Genomic DNA, 24,311 nt, shown 5'->3' on the forward strand with positions numbered 1-24,311 from the left:
AAAATGATGAAAAACGAGGTTAAAAAAAAAATCAAAATTTCAAAAAACGATGGGCTATAACCCATGTTTTTTGAAATTTTGAATTTTTTTCAAATCCTCAAAAATGATGAAAAACGGCGTGCTATAGTATGCCCTACGGTAGGGGCTATAGCCCATGTTCAAAAATGATGAAAAACGAGGTAAAAAAAAAAATCAAAATTAAAAAAAAAACGATGGGCTATAACCCATGTTTTTGAAATTTAGATTTTTTTTTCAAATCCTCAAAAATGATGAAAAACAGCGTGCTATAGTATGCCCTACGGTAGGGGCTATAGCCCATTTTCAAAAATGATGAAAAACGAGGTTAATTATTTTTTTCAAATTTTCAAAAAACGATGGGCTATAACCCATGTTTTTTGAAATTTTGATTTTTTTTTTAAATCCTCAAAAATGATGAAAAACGGCGTGCTATAGTATGCCCTACGGTAGGGGCTATATCCCATGTTCAAAAATGATGAAAAACGAGGTTAAAAAAAAAATCAAAATTTCAAAAAACGATGGGCTATAACCCATGTTTTTTGAAATTTTTTCAAATCCTCAAAAATGATGAAAAACGGCGTGCTATAGTATGCCCTACGGTAGGGGCTATAGCCCATGTTCAAAAATGATGAAAAACGAGGTTAAAAAAAAAATCAAAATTAAAAAAAAAACGATGGGCTATAACCCATGTTTTTGAAATTTAGATTTTTTTTTCAAATCCTCAAAAATGATGAAAAACAGCGTGCTATAGTATGCCCTACGGTAGGGGCTATAGCCCATTTTCAAAAATGATGAAAAACGAGGTTAATTATTTTTTTCAAATTTTCAAAAAACGATGGGCTATAACCCATGTTTTTTGAAATTTTGATTTTTTTTTTAAATCCTCAAAAATGATGAAAAACGGCGTGCTATAGTATGCCCTACGGTAGGGGCTATATCCCATGTTCAAAAATGATGAAAAACGAGGTTACATTTTTTTTTCAAAATTTCAAAAAACGATGGGCTATAACCCATGTTTTTGAAATTTTGAATTTTTTTCAAATCCTCAAAAATGATGAAAAACAGCGTGCTATAGTATGCCCTACGGTAGGGGCTATAGCCCATGTTCAAAAATGATGAAAAACGAGGTTATTTTTTTTTTTCTAATTTTCAAAAAACGATGGGCTATAACCCATGTTTTTGAAATTTTGATTTTTTTTTCAAATCCTCAAAAATGATGAAAAACAGCGTGCTATAGTATGCCCTACGGTAGGGGCTATAGCCCATGTTCAAAAATGATGAAAAACGAGGTTAAAAAAAAATCTAATTTTCAAAAAACGATGGGCTATAACCCATGTTTTTTGAAATTTTGAATTTTTTTCAAATCCTCAAAAATGATGAAAAACGTCGTGCTATAGCATGCTTTACGGTAGGGGCTATAGCCCATGTTCAAAAATGATGAAAAACGAGGTAAATATTTTTTCCAAAATTTCAAAAAACGATGGGCTATAACCCATGTTTTTTAAAATTTTGAATTTTTTTCAAATCCTCAAAAATGATGAAAAACAGCGTGCTATAGTATGCCCTACGGTAGGGGCTATATCCCATGTTCAAAAATGATGAAAAACGAGGTTACATTTTTTTTTCAAAATTTCAAAAAACGATGGGCTATAACCCATGAAAAACGAGGTTAAAAAAAAATCAAATTTTCAAAAAACGATGGGCTATAACCCATGTTTTTTGAAATTTTGAATTTTTTTCAAATCCTCAAAAATGATGAAAAACGTCGTGCTATAGTATGCCCTACGGTAGGGGCTATAGCCCTTAAATGATGAAAAACGAGGTTAATTTTTTTTTCAAAATTTCAAAAAACGATGGGCTATAACCCATGTTTTTTAAAATTTTGAATTTTTTTCAAATCCTCAAAAATGATGAAAAACAGCGTGCTATAGTATGCCCTACGGTAGGGGCTATAGCCCATGTTCAAAAATGATGAAAAACGAGGTAAATTTTTTTTTCTAAATTTCAGAAAAACGATGGGCTATAACCCATGTTTTTTTTAATTTTTACTTTTTTTCAAATCCTCAAAAATGATTTAAAACAGCGTGCTATAGTATGCTCTACGGTAGGGGCTATAGCCCATGTTCAAAAATGATGAAAAACGAGGTTAAAAAAAAAATTCAAAATTTCAAAAAATGATGGGCTATAACCCATGTTTTTTGAAATTTTGATTTTTTTTTTAAATCCTCAAAAATGATGAAAAACGGCGTGCTATAGTATGCCCTACGGTAGGGGCTATATCCCATGTTCAAAAATGATGAAAAACGAGGTTACATTTTTTTTTTCAAAATTTCAAAAAACGATGGGCTATAACCCATGTTTTTTGAAATTTTGAATTTTTTTCAAATCCTCAGAAATGATGAAAAACAGCGTGCTATAGTATGCCCTACGGTAGGGGCTATAGCCCATGTTCAAAAATGATCAAAAACGAGGTTAATCTTTTTTTTCAAAATTTCAAAAAACGATGGGCTATAACCCATGTTTTTTTAAATTTTGAATTTTTTTCAAATCCTCAAAAATGATGAAAAACAGCGTGCTATAGTATGCCCTACGGTAGGGGCTATAGCCCATGTTCAAAAATGATGAAAAACGAGGTTAAAAAAAAATCTAATTTTCAAAAAACGATGGGCTATAACCCATGTTTTTTGAAATTTTGAATTTTTTTTAAATCCTCAAAAATGATGAAAAACGTCGTGCTATAGTATGCCCTACGGTAGGGGCTATAGCCCATGTTCAAAAATGATGAAAAACGAGGTTAATTTTTTTTTCAAAATTTCAAAAAACGATGGGCTATAACCCATGTTTTTTAAAATTTTGAATTTTTTTCAAATCCTCAAAAATGATGAAAAACAGCGTGCTATAGTATGCCCTACGGTAGGGGCTATAGCCCATGTTCAAAAATGATGAAAAACGAGGTTAAAAAAAAATCTAATTTTCAAAAAACGATGGGCTATAACCCATGTTTTTTGAAATTTTGAATTTTTTTCAAATCCTCAAAAATGATGAAAAACGTCGTGCTATAGTATGCCCTACGGTAGGGGCTATAGCCCATGTTCAAAAATGATGAAAAACGAGGTTAAATGTTTTTTCAAAATTTCAAAAAACGATGGGCTATAACCCATGTTTTTTAAAATTTAGATTTTTTTTCAAATCCTCAAAAATGATGAAAAACAGCGTGCTATAGTATGCCCTACGGTAGGGGCTATAGCCCATGTTCAAAAATGATGAAAAACGAGGTTAATTTTTTTTTTCAAATTTTCAAAAAACGATGGGCTATAACCCATGTTTTTTGAAATTTTGATTTTTTTTCAAATCCTCAAAAATGATGAAAAACGGCGTGCTATAGTATGCCCTACGGTAGGGGCTATATCCCATGTTCAAAAATGATGAAAAACGAGGTTACATTTTTTTTTCAAAATTTCAAAAAACGATGGGCTATAACCCATGTTTTTTTTATTTTGAATTTTTTTCAAATCCTCAAAAATGATGAAAAACAGCGTGCTATAGTATGCCCTACGGTAGGGGCTATAGCCCATGTTCAAAAATGATCAAAAACGAGGTAATTTTTTTTTTCAAAATTTCAAAAAACGATGGGTTATAACCCATGTTTTTTGAAATTTTGATTTTTTTTCAAATCCTCAAAAATGATGAAAAACGTCGTGCTATAGTATGCCCTACGGTAGGGGCTATAGCCCATGTTCAAAAATGATGAAAAATGAGGTTAAAAAAAAAATCAAAATTTCAAAAAACGATGGGCTATAACCCATGTTTTTTGAAATTTTGATTTTTTTTCAAATCCTCAAAAATGATGAAAAACAGCGTGCTATAGTATGCCCTACGGTAGGGGCTATAGCCCATGTTCAAAAATGATAAAAAACGAGGTTACATTTTTTTTTCAAAATTTCAAAAAACGATGGGCTATAACCCATGTTTTTGAAATTTTGAATTTTTTTCAAATCCTCAAAAATGATGAAAAACGGCGTGCTATAGTATGCCCTACGGTAGGGGCTATAGCCCATGTTCAAAAATGATGAAAAACGAGGTAAAAAAAAAAATCAAAATTAAAAAAAAAACGATGGGCTATAACCCATGTTTTTGAAATTTAGATTTTTTTTTCAAATCCTCAAAAATGATGAAAAACAGCGTGCTATAGTATGCCCTACGGTAGGGGCTATAGCCCATTTTCAAAAATGATGAAAAACGAGGTTAATTATTTTTTTCAAATTTTCAAAAAACGATGGGCTATAACCCATGTTTTTTGAAATTTTGATTTTTTTTTTAAATCCTCAAAAATGATGAAAAACGGCGTGCTATAGTATGCCCTACGGTAGGGGCTATATCCCATGTTCAAAAATGATGAAAAACGAGGTTAAAAAAAAAATCAAAATTTCAAAAAACGATGGGCTATAACCCATGTTTTTTGAAATTTTTTCAAATCCTCAAAAATGATGAAAAACGGCGTGCTATAGTATGCCCTACGGTAGGGGCTATAGCCCATGTTCAAAAATGATGAAAAACGAGGTTAAAAAAAAAATCTAAATTAAAAAAAAAACGATGGGCTATAACCCATGTTTTTGAAATTTAGATTTTTTTTTCAAATCCTCAAAAATGATGAAAAACAGCGTGCTATAGTATGCCCTACGGTAGGGGCTATAGCCCATTTTCAAAAATGATGAAAAACGAGGTTAATTATTTTTTTCAAATTTTCAAAAAACGATGGGCTATAACCCATGTTTTTTGAAAATTTGATTTTTTTTTTAAATCCTCAAAAATGATGAAAAACGGCGTGCTATAGTATGCCCTACGGTAGGGGCTATATCCCATGTTCAAAAATGATGAAAAACGAGGTTACATTTTTTTTTCAAAATTTCAAAAAACGATGGGCTATAACCCATGTTTTTGAAATTTTGAATTTTTTTCAAATCCTCAAAAATGATGAAAAACAGCGTGCTATAGTATGCCCTACGGTAGGGGCTATAGCCCATGTTCAAAAATGATGAAAAACGAGGTTATTTTTTTTTTTCTAATTTTCAAAAAACGATGGGCTATAACCCATGTTTTTGAAATTTTGATTTTTTTTTCAAATCCTCAAAAATGATGAAAAACAGCGTGCTATAGTATGCCCTACGGTAGGGGCTATAGCCCATGTTCAAAAATGATGAAAAACGAGGTTAAAAAAAAATCTAATTTTCAAAAAACGATGGGCTATAACCCATGTTTTTTGAAATTTTGATTTTTTTTCAAATCCTCAAAAATGATGAAAAACGTCGTGCTATAGCATGCTTTACGGTAGGGGCTATAGCCCATGTTCAAAAATGATGAAAAACGAGGTAAATATTTTTTCCAAAATTTCAAAAAACGATGGGCTATAACCCATGTTTTTTAAAATTTTGAATTTTTTTCAAATCCTCAAAAATGATGAAAAACAGCGTGCTATAGTATGCCCTACGGTAGGGGCTATATCCCATGTTCAAAAATGATGAAAAACGAGGTTACATTTTTTTTTCAAAATTTCAAAAAACGATGGGCTATAACCCATGAAAAACGAGGTTAAAAAAAAATCAAATTTTCAAAAAACGATGGGCTATAACCCATGTTTTTTGAAATTTTGAATTTTTTTCAAATCCTCAAAAATGATGAAAAACGTCGTGCTATAGTATGCCCTACGGTAGGGGCTATAGCCCTTAAATGATGAAAAACGAGGTTAATTTTTTTTTCAAAATTTCAAAAAACGATGGGCTATAACCCATGTTTTTTAAAATTTTGAATTTTTTTCAAATCCTCAAAAATGATGAAAAACAGCGTGCTATAGTATGCCCTACGGTAGGGGCTATAGCCCATGTTCAAAAATGATGAAAAACGAGGTAAATTTTTTTTTCTAAATTTCAGAAAAACGATGGGCTATAACCCATGTTTTTTTTAATTTTTACTTTTTTTCAAATCCTCAAAAATGATTTAAAACAGCGTGCTATAGTATGCTCTACGGTAGGGGCTATAGCCCATGTTCAAAAATGATGAAAAACGAGGTTAAAAAAAAAATTCAAAATTTCAAAAAATGATGGGCTATAACCCATGTTTTTTGAAATTTTGATTTTTTTTTTAAATCCTCAAAAATGATGAAAAACGGCGTGCTATAGTATGCCCTACGGTAGGGGCTATATCCCATGTTCAAAAATGATGAAAAACGAGGTTACATTTTTTTTTTCAAAATTTCAAAAAACGATGGGCTATAACCCATGTTTTTTGAAATTTTGAATTTTTTTCAAATCCTCAGAAATGATGAAAAACAGCGTGCTATAGTATGCCCTACGGTAGGGGCTATAGCCCATGTTCAAAAATGATCAAAAACGAGGTTAATCTTTTTTTTCAAAATTTCAAAAAACGATGGGCTATAACCCATGTTTTTTTAAATTTTGAATTTTTTTCAAATCCTCAAAAATGATGAAAAACAGCGTGCTATAGTATGCCCTACGGTAGGGGCTATAGCCCATGTTCAAAAATGATGAAAAACGAGGTTAAAAAAAAATCTAATTTTCAAAAAACGATGGGCTATAACCCATGTTTTTTGAAATTTTGAATTTTTTTTAAATCCTCAAAAATGATGAAAAACGTCGTGCTATAGTATGCCCTACGGTAGGGGCTATAGCCCATGTTCAAAAATGATGAAAAACGAGGTTAATTTTTTTTTCAAAATTTCAAAAAACGATGGGCTATAACCCATGTTTTTTAAAATTTTGAATTTTTTTCAAATCCTCAAAAATGATGAAAAACAGCGTGCTATAGTATGCCCTACGGTAGGGGCTATAGCCCATGTTCAAAAATGATGAAAAACGAGGTTAAAAAAAAATCTAATTTTCAAAAAACGATGGGCTATAACCCATGTTTTTTGAAATTTTGAATTTTTTTCAAATCCTCAAAAATGATGAAAAACGTCGTGCTATAGTATGCCCTACGGTAGGGGCTATAGCCCATGTTCAAAAATGATGAAAAACGAGGTTAAATGTTTTTTCAAAATTTCAAAAAACGATGGGCTATAACCCATGTTTTTTAAAATTTAGATTTTTTTTCAAATCCTCAAAAATGATGAAAAACGGCGTGCTATAGTATGCCCTACGGTAGGGGCTATATCCCATGTTAAAAAATGATGAAAAACGAGGTTACATTTTTTTTTCAAAATTTCAAAAAACGATGGGCTATAACCCATGTTTTTTTTATTTTGAATTTTTTTCAAATCCTCAAAAATGATGAAAAACAGCGTGCTATAGTATGCCCTACGGTAGGGGCTATAGCCCATGTTCAAAAATGATCAAAAACGAGGTAATTTTTTTTTTCAAAATTTCAAAAAACGATGGGTTATAACCCATGTTTTTTGAAATTTTGATTTTTTTTCAAATCCTCAAAAATGATGAAAAACGTCGTGCTATAGTATGCCCTACGGTAGGGGCTATAGCCCATGTTCAAAAATGATGAAAAATGAGGTTAAAAATAAAATCAAAATTTCAAAAAACGATGGGCTATAACCCATGTTTTTTGAAATTTTGATTTTTTTTCAAATCCTCAAAAATGATGAAAAACAGCGTGCTATAGTATGCCCTACGGTAGGGGCTATAGCCCATGTTCAAAAATGATAAAAAACGAGGTTACATTTTTTTTCAAAATTTCAAAAAACGATGGGCTATAACCCATGTTTTTGAAATTTTGAATTTTTTTCAAATCCTCAAAAATGATGAAAAACAGCGTGCTATAGTATGCCCTACGGTAGGGGCTATAGCCCATGTTCAAAAATGATAAAAAACGAGGTTAAAAAAAAATCAAAATTTCAAAAAAACGATGGGCTATAACCCATGTTTTTGAAATTTTGATTTTTTTTTCAAATCCTCAAAAATGATGAAAAACAGCGTGCTATAGTATGCCCTACGGTAGGGGCTATAGCCCATTTTCAAAAATGATGAAAAACGAGGTTAATTATTTTTTTCAAATTTTCAAAAAACGATGGGCTATAACCCATGTTTTTTGAAATTTTGATTTTTTTTTTAAATCCTCAAAAATGATGAAAAACGGCGTGCTATAGTATGCCCTACGGTAGGGGCTATATCCCATGTTCAAAAATGATGAAAAACGAGGTTACATTTTTTTTTCAAAATTTCAAAAAACGATGGGCTATAACCCATGTTTTTGAAAATTTGAATTTTTTTCAAATCCTCAAAAATGATGAAAAACAGCGTGCTATAGTATGCCCTACGGTAGGGGCTATAGCCCATGTTCAAAAATGATGAAAAACGAGGTAATTTTTTTTTTTTTCTAATTTTCAAAAAACGATGGGCTATAACCCATGTTTTTTGAAATTTTGATTTTTTTTTCAAATCCTCAAAAATGATGAAAAACAGCGTGCTATAGTATGCCCTACGGTAGGGGCTATAGCCCATGTTCAAAAATGATGAAAAACGAGGTTAAAAAAGAATCTAATTTTCAAAAAACGATGGGCTATAACCCATGTTTTTTGAAATTTTGAATTTTTTTCAAATCCTCAAAAATGATGAAAAACGTCGTGCTATAGTATGCCCTACGGTAGGGGCTATAGCCCATGTTCAAAAATGATGAAAAACGAGGTAAATTTTTTTTTCAAAATTTCAAAAAACGATGGGCTATAACCCATGTTTTTTTAAATTTTGATTTTTTTTCAAATCCTCAAAAATGATGAAAAACAGCGTGCTATAGTATGCCCTACGGTAGGGGCTATAGCCCATGTTCAAAAATGATGAAAAACGAGGTTAATTTTTTTTTCAAAATTTCAGAAAAACGATGGGCTATAACCCATGTTTTTTTTTATTTTGAATTTTTTTCAAATCCTCAAAAATGATTTAAAACAGCGTGCTATAGTATGCTCTACGGTAGGGGCTATAGCCCATGTTCAAAAATGATGAAAAACGAGGTTAAAAAAAAATTCAAAATTTCAAAAAATGATGGGCTATAACCCATGTTTTTTTAAATTTTGATTTTTTTTTCAAATCCTCAAAAATGATGAAAAACGGCGTGCTATAGTATGCCCTACGGTAGGGGCTATATCCCATGTTCAAAAATGATGAAAAACGAGGTTACATTTTTTTTTCAAAATTTCAAAAAACGATGGGCTATAACCCATGTTTTTTGAAATTTTGATTTTTTTTCAAATCCTCAAAAATGATGAAAAACAGCGTGCTATAGTATGCCCTACGGTAGGGGCTATAGCCCATGTTCAAAAATGATCAAAAACGAGGTTAATCTTTTTTTTCAAAATTTCAAAAAACGATGGGCTATAACCCATGTTTTTTTAAATTTTGAATTTTTTTCAAATCCTCAAAAATGATGAAAAACAGCGTGCTATAGTATGCCCTACGGTAGGGGCTATATCCCATGTTCAAAAATGATCAAAAACGAGGTTATTTTTTTTTTTCTAATTTTCAAAAAACGATGGGCTATAACCCATGTTTTTTGAAATTTTGAATTTTTTTCAAATCCTCAAAAATGATGAAAAACAGCGAGCTATAGTATGCCCTACGGTAGGGGCTATAGCCCATGTTCAAAAATGATGAAAAACGAGGTTAAAAAAAAATCTAATTTTCAAAAAACGATGGGCTATAACCCATGTTTTTTGAAATTTTGATTTTTTTTCAAATCCTCAAAAATGATGAAAAACGTCGTGCTATAGTATGCCCTACGGTAGGGGCTATAGCCCATGTTCAAAAATGATGAAAAACGAGGTTAATCTTTTTTTCAAAATTTCAAAAAACGATGGGCTATAACCCATGTTTTTTAAAATTTTGAATTTTTTTCAAATCCTCAAAAATGATGAAAAACAGCGTGCTATAGTATGCCCTACGGTAGGGGCTATAGCCCATGTTCAAAAATGATGAAAAACGAGGTTAAAAAAAAATCTAATTTTCAAAAAACGATGGGCTATAACCCATGTTTTTTGAAATTTTGAAATTTTTTCAAATCCTCAAAAATGATGAAAAACAGCGTGCTATAGTATGCCCTACGGTAGGGGCTATATCCCATGTTCAAAAATGATCAAAAACGAGTTTTTTTTTTTTTTTTCTAATTTTCAAAAAACGATGGGCTATAACCCATGTTTTTTGAAATTTTGAATTTTTTTCAAATCCTCAAAAATGATGAAAAACAGCGTGCTATAGTATGCTCTACGGTAGGGGCTATAGCCCATGTTCAAAAATGATGAAAAACGAGGTTAAAAAAAAATCTAATTTTCAAAAAACGATGGGCTATAACCCATGTTTTTTGAAATTTTGAATTTTTTTCAAATCCTCAAAAATGATGAAAAACGTCGTGCTATAGTATGCCCTACGGTAGGGGCTATAGCCCATGTTCAAAAATGATGAAAAACGAGGTTAATTTTTTTTTCAAAATTTCAAAAAACGATGGGCTATAACCCATGTTTTTTAAAATTTTGAATTTTTTTCAAATCCTCAAAAATGATGAAAAACAGCGTGCTATAGTATGCCCTACGGTAGGGGCTATAGCCCATGTTCAAAAATGATGAAAAACGAGGTTAATTTTTTTTTCAAAATTTCAAAAAACGATGGGCTATAACCCATGTTTTTTGAAATTTTGATTTTTTTTTTAAATCCTCAAAAATGATGAAAAACGGCGTGCTATAGTATGCCCTACGGTAGGGGCTATATCCCATGTTCAAAAATGATGAAAAACGAGGTTACATTTTTTTTTCAAAATTTCAAAAAACGATGGGCTATAACCCATGTTTTTGAAAATTTGAATTTTTTTCAAATCCTCAAAAATGATGAAAAACAGCGTGCTATAGTATGCCCTACGGTAGGGGCTATAGCCCATGTTCAAAAATGATGAAAAACGAGGTAATTTTTTTTTTTTTCTAATTTTCAAAAAACGATGGGCTATAACCCATGTTTTTTGAAATTTTGATTTTTTTTTCAAATCCTCAAAAATGATGAAAAACAGCGTGCTATAGTATGCCCTACGGTAGGGGCTATAGCCCATGTTCAAAAATGATGAAAAACGAGGTTAAAAAAGAATCTAATTTTCAAAAAACGATGGGCTATAACCCATGTTTTTTGAAATTTTGAATTTTTTTCAAATCCTCAAAAATGATGAAAAACGTCGTGCTATAGTATGCCCTACGGTAGGGGCTATAGCCCATGTTCAAAAATGATGAAAAACGAGGTAAATTTTTTTTTCAAAATTTCAAAAAACGATGGGCTATAACCCATGTTTTTTTAAATTTTGATTTTTTTTCAAATCCTCAAAAATGATGAAAAACAGCGTGCTATAGTATGCCCTACGGTAGGGGCTATAGCCCATGTTCAAAAATGATGAAAAACGAGGTTAATTTTTTTTTCAAAATTTCAGAAAAACGATGGGCTATAACCCATGTTTTTTTTTATTTTGAATTTTTTTCAAATCCTCAAAAATGATTTAAAACAGCGTGCTATAGTATGCTCTACGGTAGGGGCTATAGCCCATGTTCAAAAATGATGAAAAACGAGGTTAAAAAAAAATTCAAAATTTCAAAAAATGATGGGCTATAACCCATGTTTTTTTAAATTTTGATTTTTTTTTCAAATCCTCAAAAATGATGAAAAACGGCGTGCTATAGTATGCCCTACGGTAGGGGCTATATCCCATGTTCAAAAATGATGAAAAACGAGGTTACATTTTTTTTTCAAAATTTCAAAAAACGATGGGCTATAACCCATGTTTTTTGAAATTTTGATTTTTTTTCAAATCCTCAAAAATGATGAAAAACAGCGTGCTATAGTATGCCCTACGGTAGGGGCTATAGCCCATGTTCAAAAATGATCAAAAACGAGGTTAATCTTTTTTTTCAAAATTTCAAAAAACGATGGGCTATAACCCATGTTTTTTTAAATTTTGAATTTTTTTCAAATCCTCAAAAATGATGAAAAACAGCGTGCTATAGTATGCCCTACGGTAGGGGCTATATCCCATGTTCAAAAATGATCAAAAACGAGGTTATTTTTTTTTTTCTAATTTTCAAAAAACGATGGGCTATAACCCATGTTTTTTGAAATTTTGAATTTTTTTCAAATCCTCAAAAATGATGAAAAACAGCGAGCTATAGTATGCCCTACGGTAGGGGCTATAGCCCATGTTCAAAAATGATGAAAAACGAGGTTAAAAAAAAATCTAATTTTCAAAAAACGATGGGCTATAACCCATGTTTTTTGAAATTTTGATTTTTTTTCAAATCCTCAAAAATGATGAAAAACGTCGTGCTATAGTATGCCCTACGGTAGGGGCTATAGCCCATGTTCAAAAATGATGAAAAACGAGGTTAATCTTTTTTTCAAAATTTCAAAAAACGATGGGCTATAACCCATGTTTTTTAAAATTTTGAATTTTTTTCAAATCCTCAAAAATGATGAAAAACAGCGTGCTATAGTATGCCCTACGGTAGGGGCTATAGCCCATGTTCAAAAATGATGAAAAACGAGGTTAAAAAAAAATCTAATTTTCAAAAAACGATGGGCTATAACCCATGTTTTTTGAAATTTTGAAATTTTTTCAAATCCTCAAAAATGATGAAAAACAGCGTGCTATAGTATGCCCTACGGTAGGGGCTATATCCCATGTTCAAAAATGATCAAAAACGAGTTTTTTTTTTTTTTTTCTAATTTTCAAAAAACGATGGGCTATAACCCATGTTTTTTGAAATTTTGAATTTTTTTCAAATCCTCAAAAATGATGAAAAACAGCGTGCTATAGTATGCTCTACGGTAGGGGCTATAGCCCATGTTCAAAAATGATGAAAAACGAGGTTAAAAAAAAATCTAATTTTCAAAAAACGATGGGCTATAACCCATGTTTTTTGAAATTTTGAATTTTTTTCAAATCCTCAAAAATGATGAAAAACGTCGTGCTATAGTATGCCCTACGGTAGGGGCTATAGCCCATGTTCAAAAATGATGAAAAACGAGGTTAATTTTTTTTTCAAAATTTCAAAAAACGATGGGCTATAACCCATGTTTTTTAAAATTTTGAATTTTTTTCAAATCCTCAAAAATGATGAAAAACAGCGTGCTATAGTATGCCCTACGGTAGGGGCTATAGCCCATGTTCAAAAATGATGAAAAACGAGGTTAAATTTTTTTTCAAAATTTCAAAAAACGATGGGCTATAACCCATGTTTTTTAAAATTTTGATTTTTTTTCAAATCCTCAAAAATGATGAAAAACAGCGTGCTATAGTATGCTCTACGGTAGGGGCTATAGCCCATGTTCAAAAATGATGAAAAACGAGGTTAAAAAAAAATCTAATTTTCAAAAAACGATGGGCTATAACCCATGTTTTTTGAAATTTTGAATTTTTTTCAAATCCTCAAAAATGATGAAAAACGTCGTGCTATAGTATGCCCTACGGTAGGGGCTATAGCCCATGTTCAAAAATGATGAAAAACGAGGTTAATTTTTTTTTCAAAATTTCAAAAAACGATGGGCTATAACCCATGTTTTTTAAAATTTTGAATTTTTTTCAAATCCTCAAAAATGATGAAAAACAGCGTGCTATAGTATGCCCTACGGTAGGGGCTATAGCCCATGTTCAAAAATGATGAAAAACGAGGTTAAATTTTTTTTCAAAATTTCAAAAAACGATGGGCTATAACCCATGTTTTTTAAAATTTTGATTTTTTTTCAAATCCTCAAAAATGATGAAAAACAGCGTGCTATAGTATGCCCTACGGTAGGGGCTATAGCCCATGTTCAAAAATGATGAAAAACGAGGTTAATTTTTTTTTTTTTTAATTCAGAAAAACGATGGGCTATAACCCATGTTTTTTTTTATTTTGAATTTTTTTCAAATCCTCAAAAATGATTTAAAACAGCGTGCTATAGTATGCTCTACGGTAGGGGCTATAGCCCATGTTCAAAAATGATGAAAAACGAGGTTAAAAAAAAATTCAAAATTTCAAAAAATGATGGGCTATAACCCATGTTTTTTTTTATTTTGATTTTTTTTCAAATCCTCAAAAATGATGAAAAACGGCGTGCTATAGTATGCCCTACGGTAGGGGCTATATCCCATGTTCAAAAATGATGAAAAACGAGGTTACATTTTTTTTTCAAAATTTCAAAAAACGATGGGCTATAACCCATGTTTTTTGAAATTTTGAATTTTTTTCAAATCCTCAAAAATGATGAAAAACAGCGTGCTATAGTATGCCCTACGGTAGGGGCTATAGCCCATGTTCAAAAATGATCAAAAACGAGTTTAATCTTTTTTTTCAAAATTTCAAAAAACGATGGGCTATAACCCATGTTTTTTTAAATTTTGAATTTTTTTCAAATCCTCAAAAATTATGAAAAACAGCGTGCTATAGTATGCCCTATGGTAGGGGCTATAGCCCATGTTCAAAAATGATGAAAAACGAGGTTAATTTTTTTTTCAAAATTTCAGAAAAACGATGGGCTATAACCCATGTTTTTTTAAATTTTGAATTTTTTTCAAATCCTCAAAAATGATTTAAAACAGCGTGCTATAGTATGCTCTACGGTAGGGGCTATAGCCCATGTTCAAAAATGATGAAAAACGAGGTTAAAAAAAAAATCAAGATTTCAAAAAACGATGGGCTATAACCCATGTTTTTTGAAATTTTGAATTTTTTTCAAATCCTCAAAAATGATGAAAAACAGCGTGCTATAGTATGCCCTACGGTAGGGGCTATAGCCCATGTTCAAAAATGATGAAAAACGAGGTTAAAAAAAAAATCAAAATTTCAAAAAAACGATGGGCTATAACCCATGTTTTTTTTTATTTTGAATTTTTTTCAAATCCTCAAAAATGATTTAAAACAGCGTGCTATAGTATGCTCTACGGTAGGGGCTATAGCCCATGTTCAAAAATGATGAAAAACGAGGTTAAAAAAAAAATTCAAAATTTCAAAAAATGATGGGCTATAACCCATGTTTTTTTTTATTTTGATTTTTTTTCAAATCCTCAAAAATGATGAAAAACGGCGTGCTATAGTATGCCCTACGGTAGGGGCTATATCCCATGTTCAAAAATGATGAAAAACGAGGTTACATTTTTTTTTCAAAATTTCAAAAAACGATGGGCTATAACCCATGTTTTTTGAAATTTTGAATTTTTTTCAAATCCTCAAAAATGATGAAAAACAGCGTGCTATAGTATGCCCTACGGTAGGGGCTATAGCCCATGTTCAAAAATGATCAAAAACGAGTTTAATCTTTTTTTTCAAAATTTCAAAAAACGATGGGCTATAACCCATGTTTTTTTAAATTTTGAATTTTTTTCAAATCCTCAAAAATTATGAAAAACAGCGTGCTATAGTATGCCCTATGGTAGGGGCTATAGCCCATGTTCAAAAATGATGAAAAACGAGGTTAATTTTTTTTTCAAAATTTCAGAAAAACGATGGGCTATAACCCATGTTTTTTTAAATTTTGAATTTTTTTCAAATCCTCAAAAATGATTTAAAACAGCGTGCTATAGTATGCTCTACGGTAGGGGCTATAGCCCATGTTCAAAAATGATGAAAAACGAGGTTAAAAAAAAAATCAAGATTTCAAAAAACGATGGGCTATAACCCATGTTTTTTGAAATTTTGAATTTTTTTCAAATCCTCAAAAATGATGAAAAACAGCGTGCTATAGTATGCCCTACGGTAGGGGCTATAGCCCATGTTCAAAAATGATGAAAAACGAGGTTAAAAAAAAAATCAAAATTTCAAAAAAACGATGGGCTATAACCCATGTTTTTGAAATTTTGATTTTTTTTTCAAATCCTCAAAAATGATGAAAAACAGCGTGCTATAGTATGCCCTACGGTAGGGGCTATAGCCCATGTTCAAAAATGATGAAAAACGAGGTTACATTTCTTTTTCAAAATTTCAAAAAACGATGGGCTATAACCCATGTTTTTTGAAATTTTGATTTTTCTTCAAATCCTCAAAAATGATGAAAAACGTCGTGCTATAGTATGCCCTACGGTAGGGGCTATAGCCCATGTTCAAAAATGATGAAAAACGAGGTTAATTTTTTTTTCAAAATTTCAAAAAACGATGGGCTATAACCCATGTTTTTTTTAATTTTGAATTTTTTTCAAATCCTCAAAAATGATTTAAAACAGCGTGCTATAGTATGCTCTACGGTAGGGGCTATAGCCCATGTTCAAAAATGATGAAAAACGAGGTTAAAAAAAAAATTCAAAATTTCAAAAAATGATGGGCTATAACCCATGTTTTTTTTTATTTTGATTTTTTTTCAAATCCTCAAAAATGATGAAAAACGGCGTGCTATAGTATGCCCTACGGTAGGGGCTATATCCCATGTTCAAAAATGATGAAAAACGAGGTTACATTTTTTTTTCAAAATTTCAAAAAACGATGGGCTATAACCCATGTTTTTTGAAATTTTGAATTTTTTTCAAATCCTCAAAAATGATGAAAAACAGCGTGCTATAGTATGCCCTACGGTAGGGGCTATAGCCCATGTTCAAAAATGATCAAAAACGAGGTTAATCTTTTTTTTCAAAATTTCAAAAAACGATGGGCTATAACCCATGTTTTTTTAAATTTTGAATTTTTTTCAAATCCTCAAAAATGATGAAAAACAGCGTGCTATAGTATGCCCTATGGTAGGGGCTATAGCCCATGTTCAAAAATGATGAAAAACGAGGTTAATTTTTTTTTCAAAATTTCAGAAAAACGATGGGCTATAACCCATGTTTTTTGAAATTTTGAATTTTTTTCAAATCCTCAAAAATGATTTAAAACAGCGTGCTATAGTATGCTCTACGGTAGGGGCTATAGCCCATGTTCAAAAATGATGAAAAACGAGGTTAAAAAAAAATCAAAATTTCAAAAAACGATGGGCTATAACCCATGTTTTTTGAAATTTTGAATTTTTTTCAAATCCTCAAAAATGATGAAAAACAGCGTGCTATAGTATGCCCTACGGTAGGGGCTATATCCCATGTTCAAAAATGATCAAAAACGAGGTTAATTTTTTTTTCAAAATTTCAAAAAACGATGGGCTATAACCCATGTTTTTTGAAATTTTGATTTTTTTTCAAATCCTCAAAAATGATGAAAAACGTCGTGCTATAGTATGCCCTACGGTAGGGGCTATAGCCCATGTTCAAAAATGATGAAAAACGAGGTTAAAAAAAAATAATCAAAATTTCAAAAAATGATGGGCTATAACCCATGTTTTTTGAAATTTTGAATTTTTTTCAAATCCTCAAAAATGATGAAAAACAGCGTGCTATAGTATGCCCTACGGTAGGGGCTATAGCCCATGTTCAAAAATGATGAAAAACGAGGTTAAAAAAAAAATCAAAATTTCAAAAAAACGATGGGCTATAACCCATGTTTTTGAAATTTTGATTTTTTTTTTCAAATCCTCAAAAATGATGAAAAACAGCGTGCTATAGTATGCCCTACGGTAGGGGCTATAGCCCATGTTCAAAAATGATGAAAAACGAGGTTACATTTTTTTTTCAAAATTTCAAAAAACGATGGGCTATAACCCATGTTTTTTGAATTTTTTAATATTTTTCAAATCCTCAAAAATGATGAAAAACAGCGTGCTATAGTATGCCCTACGGTAGGGGCTATAGCCCATGTTCAAAAATGATCAAAAACGAGGTTAATTGTTTTTTCAAAATTTCAGAAAAACGATGGGCTATAACCCATGTTTTTTTAAATTTTGAATTTTTTTCAAATCCTCAAAAATGATTTAAAACAGCGTGCTATAGTATGCTCTACGGTAGGGGCTATAGCCCATGTTCAAAAATGATGAAAAACGAGGTTAAAAAAAAAATCAAAATTTAAAAAAACGATGGGCTATAACCCATGTTTTTTGAAATTTTGAATTTTTTTCAAATCCTCAAAAATGATGAAAAACAGCGTGCTATAGTATGCCCTACGGTAGGGGCTATATCCCATGTTCAAAAATGATCAAAAACGAGGTTAATTTTTTTTTCAAAATTTCAAAAAACGATGGGCTATAACCCATGTTTTTTGAAATTTAGATTTTTTTTCAAATCCTCAAAAATGATGAAAAACGTCGTGCTATAGTATGCCCTACGGTAGGGGCTATAGCCCATGTTCAAAAATGATGAAAAACGAGGTTAAAAAAAATAATCAAAATTTCAAAAAATGATGGGCTATAACCCATGTTTTTTGAAATTTTGAATTTTTTTCAAATCCTCAAAAATGATGAAAAACAGCGTGCTATAGTATGCCCTACGGTAGGGGCTATAGCCCATGTTCAAAAATGATGAAAAACGAGGTTAAAAAAAAAATCAAAATTTCAAAAAAACGATGGGCTATAACCCATGTTTTTGAAATTTTGATTTTTTTTTCAAATCCTCAAAAATGATGAAAAACAGCGTGCTATAGTATGCCCTACGGTAGGGGCTATAGCCCATGTTCAAAAATGATGAAAAACGAGGTTACATTTTTTTTTCAAAATTTCAAAAAACGATGGGCTATAACCCATGTTTTTTGAATTTTTGAATATTTTTCAAATCCTCAAAAATGATGAAAAACAGCGTGCTATAGTATGCCCTACGGTAGGGGCTATAGCCCATGTTCAAAAATGATCAAAAACGAGGTTAATTTTTTTTTCAAAATTTCAAAAAACGATGGGCTATAACCCATGTTTTTTGAAATTTTGATTTTTTTTCAAATCCTCAAAAATTATGAAAAACGTCGTGCTATAGTATGCCCTACGGTAGGGGCTATAGCCCATGTTCAAAAATGATGAAAAACGAGGTTAAAAAAAATCTAATTTTCAAAAAACGATGGGCTATAACCCATGTTTTTTGAAATTTTGATTTTTTTTTCAAATCCTCAAAAATGATGAAAAACAGCGTGCTATAGTATGCCCTACGGTAGGGGCTATAGCCCATGTTCAAAAATGATGAAAAACGAGGTTAAAAAAAAATCTAATTTTCAAAAAACGATGGGCTATAACCCATGTTTTTTGAAATTTTGAATTTTTTTCAAATCCTCAAAAATGATGAAAAACGTCGTGCTATAGTATGCCCTACGGTAGGGGCTATAGCCCATGTTCAAAAATGATGAAAAACGAGGTTACATTTTTTTTTCAAAATTTCAAAAAACGATGGGCTATAACCCATGTTTTTTGATTTTTTTTCAAATCCTCAAAAATGATGAAAAACAGCGTGCTATAGTATGCCCTACGGTAGGGGCTATAGCCCATGTTCAAAAATGATCAAAAACGAGGTTAATTCTTTTTTCAAAATTTCAAAAAACGATGGGCTATAACCCATGTTTTTTGAAATTTTGATTTTTTTTCAAATCCTCAAAAATGATGAAAAACGTCGTGCTATAGTATGCCCTACGGTAGGGGCTATAGCCCATGTTCAAAAATGATGAAAAACGAGGTTAAAAAAAATCTAATTTTCAAAAAACGATGGGCTATAACCCATGTTTTTTGAAATTTTGATTTTTTTTTCAAATCCTCAAAAATGATGAAAAACAGCGTGCTATAGTATGCCCTACGGTAGGGGCTATAGCCCATGTTCAAAAATGATGAAAAACGAGGTTAAAAAAAAATCTAATTTTCAAAAAACGATGGGCTATAACCCATGTTTTTTGAAATTTTGAATTTTTTTCAAATCCTCAAAAATGATGAAAAACGTCGTGCTATAGTATGCCCTACGGTAGGGGCTATAGCCCATGTTCAAAAATGATGAAAAACGAGGTTAATTTTTTTTTTTCAAAATTTCAAAAAACGATGGGCTATAACCCATGTTTTTTAAAATTTTGAATTTTTTTCAAATCCTCAAAAATGATGAAAAACAGCGTGATATAGTATGCCCTACGGTAGGGGCTATAGCCCATGTTCAAAAATGATGAAAAACGAGGTTAAAAAAAAATCTAATTTTCAAAAAACGATGGGCTATAACCCATGTTTTTTGAAATTTTGAATTTTTTTCAAATCCTCAAAAATGATGAAAAACGTCGTGCTATAGTATGCCCTACGGTAGGGGCTATAGCCCATGTTCAAAAATGATGAAAAACGAGGTTAATTTTTTTTTCAAAATTTCAAAAAACGATGGGCTATAACCCATTTTTTTTAAAATTTTGAATTTTTTTCAAATCCTCAAAAATGATGAAAAACAGCGTGCTATAGTATGCCCTACGGTAGGGGCTATAGCCCATGTTCAAAAATGATGAAAAACGAGGTTAAATCTTTTTTCAAAATTTCAGAAAAACGATGGGCTATAACCCATGTTTTTTTTTATTTAGATTTTTTTTCAAATCCTCAAAAATGATTTAAAACAGCGTGCTATAGTATGCTCTACGGTAGGGGCTATAGCCCATGTTCAAAAATGATGAAAAACGAGGTTAAAAAAAAAATTCAAAATTTCAAAAAATGATGGGCTATAACCCATGTTTTTTTAAATTTTGAATTTTTTTCAAATCCTCAAAAATGATGAAAAACAGCGTGCTATAGTATGCCCTACGGTAGGGGCTATAGCCCATGTTCAAAAATGATGAAAAACGAGGTTAATTTTTTTTTCAAAATTTCAGAAAAACGATGGGCTATAACCCATGTTTTTTTAAATTTTGAATTTTTTTCAAATCCTCAAAAATGATTTAAAACAGCGTGCTATAGTATGCTCTACGGTAGGGGCTATAGCCCATGTTCAAAAATGATGAAAAACGAGGTTAAAAAAAAAATCAAAATTTCAAAAAATCGTTAGGGTTAGGGTTAGCCCATGTTCAAAAATGATGAAAAACGAGGTTAAAAAAAAATCTAATTTTCAAAAAACGATGGGCTATAACCCATGTTTTTTGAAATTTTGAATTTTTTTCAAATCCTCAAAAATGATGAAAAACGTCGTGCTATAGTATGCCCTACGGTAGGGGCTATAGCCCATGTTCAAAAATGATGAAAAACGAGGTTAATTTTTTTTTCAAAATTTCAAAAAACGATGGGCTATAACCCATGTTTTTTAAAATTTTGAATTTTTTTCAAATCCTCAAAAATGATGAAAAACAGCGTGCTATAGTATGCCCTACGGTAGGGGCTATAGCCCATGTTCAAAAATGATGAAAAACGAGGTTAATTTTTTTTTCAAAATTTCAGAAAAACGATGGGCTATAACCCATGTTTTTTTTTATTTTGAATTTTTTTCAAATCCTCAAAAATGATTTAAAACAGCGTGCTATAGTATGCTCTACGGTAGGGGCTATAGCCCATGTTCAAAAATGATGAAAAACGAGGTAAAAAAAAAAATCAAAATTTCAAAAAACGATGGGCTATAACCCATGTTTTTTGAAATTTTGAATTTTTTTCAAATCCTCAAAAATGATGAAAAACAGCGTGCTATAGTATGCCCTACGGTAGGGGCTATAGCCCATGTTCAAAAATGATGAAAAACGAGGTTATTTTTTTTTTTCTAATTTTCAAAAAACGATGGGCTATAACCCATGTTTTTTGAAATTTTGATTTTTTTTCAAATCCTCAAAAATGATGAAAAACAGCGTGCTATAGTATGCCCTACGGTAGGGGCTATAGCCCATGTTCAAAAATGATGAAAAACGAGGTTAAAAAAAATCTAATTTTCAAAAAACGATGGGCTATAACCCATGTTTTTTGAAATTTTGAATTTTTTTCAAATCCTCAAAAATGATGAAAAACGTCGTGCTATAGTATGCCCTACGGTAGGGGCTATAGCCCATGTTCAAAAATGATGAAAAATGAGGTTAAAAAAAAATCTAATTTTCAAAAAACGATGGGCTATAACCCATGTTTTTTAAAGTTTTGAATTTTTTTCAAATCCTCAAAAATGATGAAAAACAGCGTGCTATAGTATGCCCTACGGTAGGGGCTATAGCCCATGTTCAAAAATGATGAAAAACGAGGTTAAAAAAAAATCTAATTTTCAAAAAACGATGGGCTATAACCCATGTTTTTTGAAATTTTGAATTTTTTTCAAATCCTCAAAAATGATGAAAAACGTCGTGCTATAGTATGCCCTACGGTAGGGGCTATAGCCCATGTTCAAAAATGATGAAAAACGAGGTTAATTTTTTTTTCAAATTTTCAAAAAACGATGGGCTATAACCCATGTTTTTAAAAAATTTGATTTTTTTTCAAATCCTCAAAAATGATGAAAAACAGCGTGCTATAGTATGCCCTACGGTAGGGGCTATAGCCCATGTTCAAAAATGATGAAAAACGAGGTTAAAAAAAAATCTAATTTTCAAAAAACGATGGGCTATAACCCATGTTTTTTGAAATTTTGATTTTTTTTTCAAATCCTCAAAAATGATGAAAAACAGCGTGCTATAGTATGCCCTACGGTAGGGGCTATAGCCCATGTTCAAAAATGATGAAAAACGAGGTTAAAAAAAAATCTAATTTTCAAAAAACGATGGGCTATAACCCATGTTTTTTGAAATTTTGAATTTTTTTCAAATCCTCAAAAATGATGAAAAACGTCGTGCTATAGTATGCCCTACGGTAGGGGCTATAGCCCATGTTCAAAAATGATGAAAAACGAGGTTAATTTTTTTTTTTCAAAATTTCAAAAAACGATGGGCTATAACCCATGTTTTTTAAAATTTTGAATTTTTTTCAAATCCTCAAAAATGATGAAAAACAGCGTGATATAGTATGCCCTACGGTAGGGGCTATAGCCCATGTTCAAAAATGATGAAAAACGAGGTTAAAAAAAAATCTAATTTTCAAAAAACGATGGGCTATAACCCATGTTTTTTGAAATTTTGAATTTTTTTCAAATCCTCAAAAATGATGAAAAACGTCGTGCTATAGTATGCCCTACGGTAGGGGCTATAGCCCATGTTCAAAAATGATGAAAAACGAGGTTAATTTTTTTTTCAAAATTTCAAAAAACGATGGGCTATAACCCATTTTTTTTAAAATTTTGAATTTTTTTCAAATCCTCAAAAATGATGAAAAACAGCGTGCTATAGTATGCCCTACGGTAGGGGCTATAGCCCATGTTCAAAAATGATGAAAAACGAGGTTAAATCTTTTTTCAAAATTTCAGAAAAACGATGGGCTATAACCCATGTTTTTTTTTATTTAGATTTTTTTTCAAATCCTCAAAAATGATTTAAAACAGCGTGCTATAGTATGCTCTACGGTAGGGGCTATAGCCCATGTTCAAAAATGATGAAAAACGAGGTTAAAAAAAAAATTCAAAATTTCAAAAAATGATGGGCTATAACCCATGTTTTTTTAAATTTTGATTTTTTTTCAAATCCTCAAAAATGATGAAAAACAGCGTGCTATAGTATGCCCTACGGTAGGGGCTATAGCCCATGTTCAAAAATGATGAAAAACGAGGTTAATTTTTTTTTCAAAATTTCAGAAAAACGATGGGCTATAACCCATGTTTTTTTAAATTTTGAATTTTTTTCAAATCCTCAAAAATGATTTAAAACAGCGTGCTATAGTATGCTCTACGGTAGGGGCTATAGCCCATGTTCAAAAATGATGAAAAACGAGGTTAAAAAAAAAATCAAAATTTCAAAAAATCGTTAGGGTTAGGGTTAGCCCATGTTCAAAAATGATGAAAAACGAGGTTAAAAAAAAATCTAATTTTCAAAAAACGATGGGCTATAACCCATGTTTTTTGAAATTTTGAATTTTTTTCAAATCCTCAAAAATGATGAAAAACGTCGTGCTATAGTATGCCCTACGGTAGGGGCTATAGCCCATGTTCAAAAATGATGAAAAACGAGGTTAATTTTTTTTTCAAAATTTCAAAAAACGATGGGCTATAACCCATGTTTTTTAAAATTTTGAATTTTTTTCAAATCCTCAAAAATGATGAAAAACAGCGTGCTATAGTATGCCCTACGGTAGGGGCTATAGCCCATGTTCAAAAATGATGAAAAACGAGGTTAATTTTTTTTTCAAAATTTCAGAAAAACGATGGGCTATAACCCATGTTTTTTAAAATTTTGAATTTTTTTCAAATCCTCAAAAATGATGAAAAACAGCGTGCTATAGTATGCCCTACGGTAGGGGCTATAGCCCATGTTCAAAAATGATGAAAAACGAGGTTAAAAAAAAAATTCAAAATTTCAAAAAATGATGGGCTATAACCCATGTTTTTTTAAATTTTGAATTTTTTTCAAATCCTCAAAAATGATGAAAAACAGCGTGCTATAGTATGCCCTACGGTAGGGGCTATAGCCCATGTTCAAAAATGATGAAAAACGAGGTTAATTT

The sequence above is a fragment of the Protomyctophum parallelum genome (genome assembly GCF_964188405.1).
Source record: "Protomyctophum parallelum genome assembly, chromosome: 13".
NCBI lineage: Eukaryota > Metazoa > Chordata > Actinopteri > Myctophiformes > Myctophidae > Protomyctophum > Protomyctophum parallelum.